This window comes from Myotis lucifugus, unplaced genomic scaffold (assembly GCF_000147115.1).
Source record: "Myotis lucifugus unplaced genomic scaffold, Myoluc2.0 scaffold_6593, whole genome shotgun sequence".
Lineage (NCBI taxonomy): Eukaryota > Metazoa > Chordata > Mammalia > Chiroptera > Vespertilionidae > Myotis > Myotis lucifugus.
Window position 1 is genome coordinate 1 of NW_005877641.1, and position 8438 is coordinate 8438.

General features: G+C 56.1%; 1 non-coding gene across 1 annotated transcript; it reads right to left on the reverse strand.

Annotated features, from left to right (window-relative positions):
* Positions 1-6075: 6075 nt before the first annotated feature.
* LOC111824776 lies at positions 6076-6204 on the reverse strand. The gene has a single exon (XR_002827853.1). It is a non-coding gene; the product is annotated as a small nucleolar RNA SNORA33 (small nucleolar RNA).
* Between the last annotated feature and the right edge of the window lie 2234 nt (positions 6205-8438).

Here is an 8438-nt window from a genome sequence, read left to right on the forward strand (position 1 = left end):
CTCCCCTCCCAGGCCACGGTTGGCGGGTTGGCGCCGGTGTTTCATCAGAGGCCCTTCCTCAGGAAACAGGCTCGGGCTGGGTGTCTCCCTCCCCCCACAGGCCAGCGGAGCCTCCCCTTCCTGAAGCCGCTAAAAATAAACCGCCCCAGACAGGAGCAAAGCCTCCTTGAAATGGACACTAAAGACTAAGTCCAGCGGTTCTCAACCTGTGGGTCGCGACCCCTTTGGCGGTCGAACGACCCTTTCACAGGGGTCGCCTAAGACCATCCTGCATATCAGACATTTTTTTAAAATATATTTTTATTGATTTTTTACAGAGAGGAAGGGAGAGGGATAGAGAGTTAGAAACATCAATGAGAAACATCGATCAGCTGCCTCCTGCACACCCCACACTGGGGATATGCCCGCAACCAAGGTACATGCCCTTGACCGGAATCGAACCCGGGACCCTTGAGTCCGCAGGCTGACGCTCTATCCACTGAGCCAAACCGGCTACTGCATATCAGATATTGACATGACGATTCACCACAGCAGCAACATTACCGTTATGATGTAGCCACGAAAATAATGTTATGGTTGGGTCACCACATGAGGAACTGTATTTAAAGGGCCAGAAGGTTGAGAACCACTGGGTCACTAAACTATTCAGCGTGAAGTGGGGCCCTTGTGGAAGGGAGCCCGAGGGAACAGAGCTCAGGGTTCACCCCCAAACCCCTGTTGCAAAGTCGGGCAGCTCAGCCTCCAGTCTAAGCTGCCACTTACAAGTGACTGAGCAATGAATGTCATGTCAAAGGCACTTCTGTGCCTCAGTGTCCCCATCTGAAAATGGGGATGAAAGTCCTAGGTTGTAACTCAGGTGAAGGGGCTCAGCTCCTTGCAAAGCCCTCGGCGGATATAAAGAATCCCTCTTGCCTGGCCGGTGTGGCTCAGTGGTTGAGCATCAACCTATGAACCAGGAGGTCAGGGTTCGATTCCTGGTCAGGGCACATGCCCGGGTTGCAGGCTCGATTCCCAGTAGGGGGCTTGCAGGAAGCAGCCGATCAATGATTCTCTCTCATCATTGATGTTTCTATCTCTCTCTATCTCTCTCCCTTCCTCTCTGAAATCAATAAAAACATTAAAAAAAACAACAACAATCACTCTTATTGTCTGCCTGTGGAAGGAGCCTTTTCTTTTTTATTTTTATTTTTTAAATCCTCACCCGAGGATATTTTTCCATTGATTTTTAGGGAGAGTGGAAGAGAGGGAAAGACAGAGGGAAAGACAGAGAGATAGACATTGATTGGTTGCCTCATGCACTAGCCCTGACCAGGGCCCCGGGCCAGGGAGAAGCCTGCAACCATGGTACATGCCCTTGACCGGAATAGAACCTGGGACCCTTTGGTCTTCAGGCCAACGCTCTATCCACTGAGCCACCCCGGCCAGGGCTGGGAGGAGCCTTTTCTGATGAAGATCACAGAGCTGAGGGCCTTCTCCACTCTGGGGCCCCGAGTCCAGCAAAGGTTTGGGGGACTCTGCAGACAACCTCTAGAACAGAGAACCCACGTGTCTATTTGTGCAACAAATATTATTTGCTAAGTCCCTGCTCTGGGTCTGGCCCTGTGCCTGGAGATGCAGGCGGTGAGACCGGGGAGGGGGAGAAGGGAGGGGGCGTCCTCCCCGAGTCCACAGAGGAGACCCCTGTGCCACCACAGCCCCTCTGTGGGGCGCGTCACTGCCTCGGGCCACAGCGACCCGTCTGACACAGCACCCAGCTGCACCCGGACAGCACCCAGCTGCTGTGGGTTTGGGCAGACAAGGAGCTCAGCATTTTCTCTAGACTTCCCCAACGGCAAGGCCCGTGGGAGGGGGGCGGGGAGGGAGGAACTGACCCTCCATAACAGATCCCATGCTGGGCACTTGGTCCTGAGATCTGAGTTCGAATCCACACTTTGCCCTTTTGTAGCCGGGGCATCCCAGTGCATCTCGAGCCGCAGTTTCCTCATCTCTATGGACCGGGGTCTCCATGGAGATGGAGGTGTCCATTCCACCTCAATGGATGGAGGTCTCCATTCCACCTCTATGGACCAAGGTCCCTATTCCGTCTCTAGGAGACGCCTGACTTATGGGGAAGTGAGGAAATCAGAGTAAATGTCAGTCCCCTTCCCTGTTCTTGCCTCCTGGGCCCCGGCACCTGGCACCGCCCCTCTCCTGGCAGCCACCTCAAGGCAATGGGAGCAGAGAATCTGTTAACATCGCTCTATCGGCCGACGAGCCTGCGAAAAAGTCAGCCAGCACCGGCCCGTGGGCCCGGGAACCCAGGTCTGGGACGGTCCCTCCAGGGAGGGTAGTCGTGAACTTTACCTTCTACGAGTGAAAGGGGTCACTCCTAACGAGGACCCCAGGACCCCAGCCAGGCACAAAGCCAAGCCTCCCCCCCGCCCCCCACCACCTCCCTGCCAACCAGGTATCCCCTTCCCTACAGTATCGGGCAGGTGGTGGTGACTTTGGGGCTGAGGATCAGAGGTGTTTCTGTGTCAGGAGCCTGCACCTGGGTGTAAGGAGACCTGCCCAAGGCCTCGCTCTTGAGGGATTCGTGCCCAAGTCAGTGGGGGGTGGGGGAGGGGAGGAGACCCAGGTGCAGAAGAGCTAGCTTTGCTTTACCGAGTGTTCACCCGGGGGAGCCATCCTATATAATAAAAGGCTAATATGCAAATTGTCCCCTAGGGAGTTCGACCGACCGGGAGTCCGACCCTCGCTATGAGGTGTGCTGACCACTGGGGGCGGGGTGGGGCGGGGCAGAATGAAGGAATCGCCGGCCAGGCCTAGGGACCCCACCCGTGCACGGATTTCATGCACCGGGCCTCTAGTTTAATCATAAAACAACTGCATGGGTGGGGGTGAGGGTGGTGTGCACCCCATTTCACAGCCCAGGGACCAGGCGTCTATTCCTGTTCTCCAAGGGGCCCTGTCCCTGCGGGTGGAGCCGGCTCTGCATGGGGTGGGCCCCATCACTGTGCAACCTGGGAGGTCAGGTCCGGCTCTGAGCCCAGCCTCAGCCCCAGGTTCCCCAGGTTCCCCAGGTTCCCCAGGTGCTGCCCTGCTCCCCGCAGGTGGGGAGAAGCCAGTGGGCCCGCCCCACAAGCGCATCCACGCTGCCCTGCTCACTGGTGCAGCCGGCAGGCTGTGCGTGTGTGTGCGTGTGCGTGTGTGCGCGTGTGTAGGAAGGGCTCTGTTTGTTGAGACAGAGGCCAAGAGAAAGAAGACCAGGGGAATCTAATTTGCCTGCATTCCGCATGCGTGTTCTGTCTGTCGCACATGGAAATGACGAGTGGGAAGCTGGGGGCTCTGCAGCCCCGATGTCCCTCTTCCTCCCCCTCCTGGGCCATCCTTTCGGTCCCCAAATCCCCCCGCACCTGGTTCCTTCGCCCAGGCTACGCCCCTCCTGTTTTGGGCCCTGGCACGGGGCCGCCCAGGGCAGGAGGCGAGCCTGCCAGGCTCTCACCCCCTGCGTGCCAGGGCAGGCCTGTCTGTCCTCCGCCCGGGGCCCCCCTGTGGCACCTCCCTTCTGGGGCGAGGCCTCTCCTCACCAGGGTACTTGGGGCTCAGAGCAAAGCTGGGCACAGTGTCCAAGGGGGAGAGGCGCTCAGCCTGCCCTTGGCTTGGAGACGCCGGGTGTCCATCGGATGCAGGATGCAGCTCGGATGCCTCCACGGGCACCAGCGTCCCCAGGGCCCCAGGGCGCAGAAAGAGGAAATGGCGAAGGCAGGGAAATAGAGGAAATGGAATAGCTAGCTGCCTGATTATAGTTTAAAGACTTGTGCCGGGAGTGGGGGAGGGAGGCCACAGCAGAGGAAGAGGGAAGAGAGAGAGAGAGAGAGAGAGAATGAAGAGACAGGGAAGGGGAGGGGGCAGCCTCAGTAAGAGGGGAGGCGGAAAGGAGGGAGGGAAGGAGGGAAGGAGGGAGGGAAAGAAGGAGAGAAAGGGGCTGTGGAAGCCAAGAAACAAAAGCAGGGGAGGCAGGGGAAGGAGGGTGGCGAGGGGAGGAAATGGCGGTGTGGTGACTCGAGCCCAGGGCTGCCCCATTTCTCAGGGTTCAGCGTCACCCCGTCTTGGGCCTGAGCGCCAGGCCAGCCCCAGGGGAGGGACTGGAGTCCCAGAGCTGAGGCCCAGCAGAAAGCCTCCCCTCCCCCAGGCAGGCCCCAGAACTCTCACCGGCTGCTTCATCCACTGCTACACACCCCCACCCCCGCTCCTCGAATGAATGAATGAATGACTGACCTGCTGGGTGACCCTGGGCAAGCCCATCGGGGTCTTGATTTCCTCGTCTGTAAAGTGGGCGCAAGAGGCTTCTTGGACCCTTGAGGGCGGGTGAATCCCTGGCCGTGTGGCCTGTCAGGGGGCCCCTCCCCAGGATGCCACCGCACCTCCTCTCACCCCGAGCTCCTTGTCCCTTCACTGGGACCCCGCCGGGCACCCCTGCTCTGACAGCCGGGGAGGGTGGGGAGCTCGGGCGGCCAGTGGCCCTGGACCGCAGACACAGATGGTGGGCAGAGCACGGTGGACGGCACTCGGGGCCTGGTCTGGCGTGGGGCTGTCGGGACGGGAACTATTTTGAAGGCAGAACCAACAGGACCTGCCTAGTCTTTTTGTTGTTGTTAATCCTCACCCGAGGATACTTTTCCATTGATTTTTAGGGAGAGTGGGAGAGAGAGGGAAAGACAGAGAGAAACATGGATGTGAGAGAAACACATCGATTGGTTGCCCCATGCACGTGCCCCGGCCAGGGAGGAGCCTGCAACCGAGGTACGTGCCCTTGACCGGAATCAAATCCGGGACCCATTGGTCTGCAGGCCGACGCTCTATCCACTGAGCCACACCGGCCAGGGCAGCTAGGACCTGCCTATTCTTTGATTCACTTCCACCACCAACAACTCAAAAACCAGCTGAAGCCCTAACTGGTTTGGCTCAGTGGATAGAGCGTTGGCCTGCGGACTGAAAGGTCCCAGGTTCGATTCCCGTCAAGGGCATGTACCTTGGTTGCAGGCAAATCCCCAGTTGGGGGTGTGCAGGAGGCAGCTGATCGATGTTTCTCTCTCATCGGTGTTTCTGGCTCTCTATCCCTCTTCCTTCCTCTCTGTAAAAAATCAATAAAATATATATTTTTAAAAAAACCAGCTGAAGGCATCGGAAGTCTTGGGGGTTCCTGCCAACCCAGCCTGGAGATGTCCCCACACACGGCCATTGATCCATGTGCTTTGGTGGCTAATTTGGAGGTTCTAGCCGGTGCCGGCCGCTGCTGGGGGGACGGGGTTGCCCCTGGGCCCCCCATCTGGGCTGGGAACCCCCGGGCGGCTGAGAGGCTGTGATCTCGTTCTGCAACCGAATCATTGATTCAACACACGGTGACTGGGTGCCTCCCAGGTGCTGGTGCTGGTCCTGGTCCGGGTCGTGAGGACACAGTGGGAACCAAACCAAGTCCCCAACTTAGGGGATTCGTCTCAGTCAACAGTTGAGGCACCAGGATGGTTGGGAGGCAGGAGGTGCAGGGGGGGGGGGCGGGGTTGCAGGTCAGGGCCCAGCAGGGCAACAGAGGGTCCCACTCCTTGGCCTGGCGCTCGGGGCCTCTGGGATCTGGCCAAGCTTCACTTCCTGCCCTGTCACCCGTCACCAGCTGTCCTGTTGGTGTGTGTGTGTGTGTGTGTGTGTGTGGTCCTTTGTCCCTCAGGAGCCCCAGGCTCCCAGAGAAGGTGAAGCTGCAGGTGGCAGGGCGGGGAGCTGGGCCCAGGGAGGGGAAAGGAAGTCCCAGGGAGGGACATGGCTGTGGAAAACACTCGTGGGCTCCAACATGTAGCAAAGCCACCCCCTGTCTCCTCTGCTGCCTGCCTCACCGTAGACTTAAAAAGGTAAACTCCGGCCCTAGTTGGTGTGGCTCAGTGGATAGAGCGTCGGCCTGTGGACTGAAGGGTCCCGGCTTCGATTCCGGTCAAGGGCACATGCCCGGGTTGCGGGCTGGATCCCCAGTGTGGGGCGTGCAAGAGGCAGCCGACCCATGATTCTCTCTCATCATTGATATTTTATTTTTTTTATTTTACTTCTTATAGCCATTTTCAGGGACCTTAGCGACTTCAATGTCTTTAAGGCTCGTAACATGGCTTGACTATGGCCAGCTTTCTCTAAATTTCTGCAGAACACATTCAGGTAAGCAGACTTATTGACTGGCTTTCATCCACTGATTATTTCTTTCTCTCCTCCTCCCTCCCCCTCCTCCTCCCTCTCGGAAAATCAAATATATAAATTATTTGTATATATATTATATATATATACCACATATAAATATATGGGGGGTGTGTGTATAAAATATATAGGGGGTATATATATAATATATATATAATTTTTTTTTAATTTTAATTTTTTAAAAAATATATTTTTTTTATTGGATTTTCTTACAGAAGAGGAAAGGGAAGAGAGATAGATAGCCAGGAAACATTCGATGGGGAGAGAAAACATCGACCCAGCTGCCTCCTGCACATCTCCCACCAGGGGGATGTGCCCGCAACCCAGGCACACGCCCTCCGACCCGGAATCGAACCCCGGGACCTTTCAGTCCGCAGGCCGATGCTCTATCCACTGAGCCAAACCGGTTTTGGCTTTCATTTTAATTTTTTTCTTTAAAGGTAAACTCTACTCACATCCCCAGAAAGGAAGAAGAAGCAAAAGCAAAAGCCGGAGGCTTGTGCAAACCTCAGGCTCCCGCGCAGTCTCACTTCTGCAAGGAATGGGGCGGTCACGGGTGGCCAGGGGAAGTGTGGGAATCTCTCTCTGAGGATTCTCTCTGCCTCCGCTTCCCCTTTTCTCCGTGGGCAGACCTGCTGAGCCACCAGCGCAGGACCAACCCACAGGGGAGCCTGATGTTCGCCGTGCCAGCCACTTCTTTCTATGGACAAGGACACGGAGGCGTAAGGATAGGAAGGGACAGGCCCAAGGCCACACAGTGACCTGGTGAACAAGGACCAGAATCAGGTTGCTGACCTAGACGCCGACCCTCAGCCACGTGTCCTGTCGGGCTAAGGTCCCCAACCAGCTCCACCTGACCCTCTCTCCCCTCCCAGGGCTGTTTCCTGCCTCAGGGCCTTTGCACAGGCTGATCCCTCTGCCAGTGTTGATCCCTTCCTTGCACTGGGTGAATATCCTTCCCCATCCGGTAGATTCAGTGGAGCCTCCGGGACAGGGCGAGGGCCTCTTCCACAGCCTCGGAACGGAACGGCAGGTTAATTTTACGTGGGACTTGCCTGGGCCGTCGTGGTACACAGCTGTTTGGTCAAAACACTAACGTCGGTGTTGCTGTGAGCTATTTGGAGATTATTACCTTTCTTTTTTTAAAAAAAAAAAAATCCTCATCCGAGGATATTTTTTCTATTGATTTTTAGAGAGAGTGGAAGGGACAGAGAAGGAAAGGGGAGAGAGAGAAACATTGATGTGAGAGAGACACATCAATTGGTTGCCTCCCACACGCATCCTGACCGGGGCCAGGGATTTAGCCTGCAACGGAGGTACGTGCCCTTGATCGGGAATCGAACCTGAGACCCTTGGGTCTGAGGGCCAACGCTAACCACTGAGCAAACGGGCTAAAGCTATTACCCTTCTTTTTTTAAAAAATATATTTTTATTGATTTCAGAGAGAAAGGGAGAGGGGTAGAGAGATAGAAACATCAATGATGAGAGAGAATCATTGATTGGCTGTCTCCTGCACGCCCCCTACTGGGGACCGAGCCCACAACCCAGGCATGTGCCCTTGACTGGAATCGAACCCAGGACCCTTCAGTCTGCAGGCCGATGCTCTATCCACTGAGCCAAACCAGCCAGGGCTACCCTTCTTCTTTTTTTTTTTTTTTTAAATATATTTTATTGATTTTTTACAGAGAGGAAGGGAGAGGGATAGAGAGTTAGAAACATCGATGAGAGAGAAACATCCGTCAGCCGCCTCCTGCACACTCACTACTGGGGATGTGCCCGCAACCAAGGTACATGCCCTTGACCGGAATCGAACCTGGGACCCTTCAGTCCGCAGGCCAACACTCCATCCACTGAGCCAAACCAGCCAGGGCTACCCTTCTTTTTTTTAAAAAATTTTTTTATTGATTTCAGAGAGAGGAAGGGAGAGGGAGAGAGACAGACACTTCAATGGTTCAAGAGAATCATCGACCGGCTGCCTCCCACACGCCCCCCACTGGGGGATTCTAGCCGGCAACCCCAGCATGTGCCCTGCCTGGGAATCTAACCAGGGACCTCTTGGTTCATGGGTTAACCACCGAGCCACACCGGCCGGGCTGTCCCTTCCTAGTGTGGGCAGGTCTCATCCAATCAGTCGGAACCTTTAGAGCAGCAGTTCTCAACCTGTGGGTCACGACCCCTTTGGCGGTCGAACGACCCTTTCACAGGGGTCGCCTAAGACCATC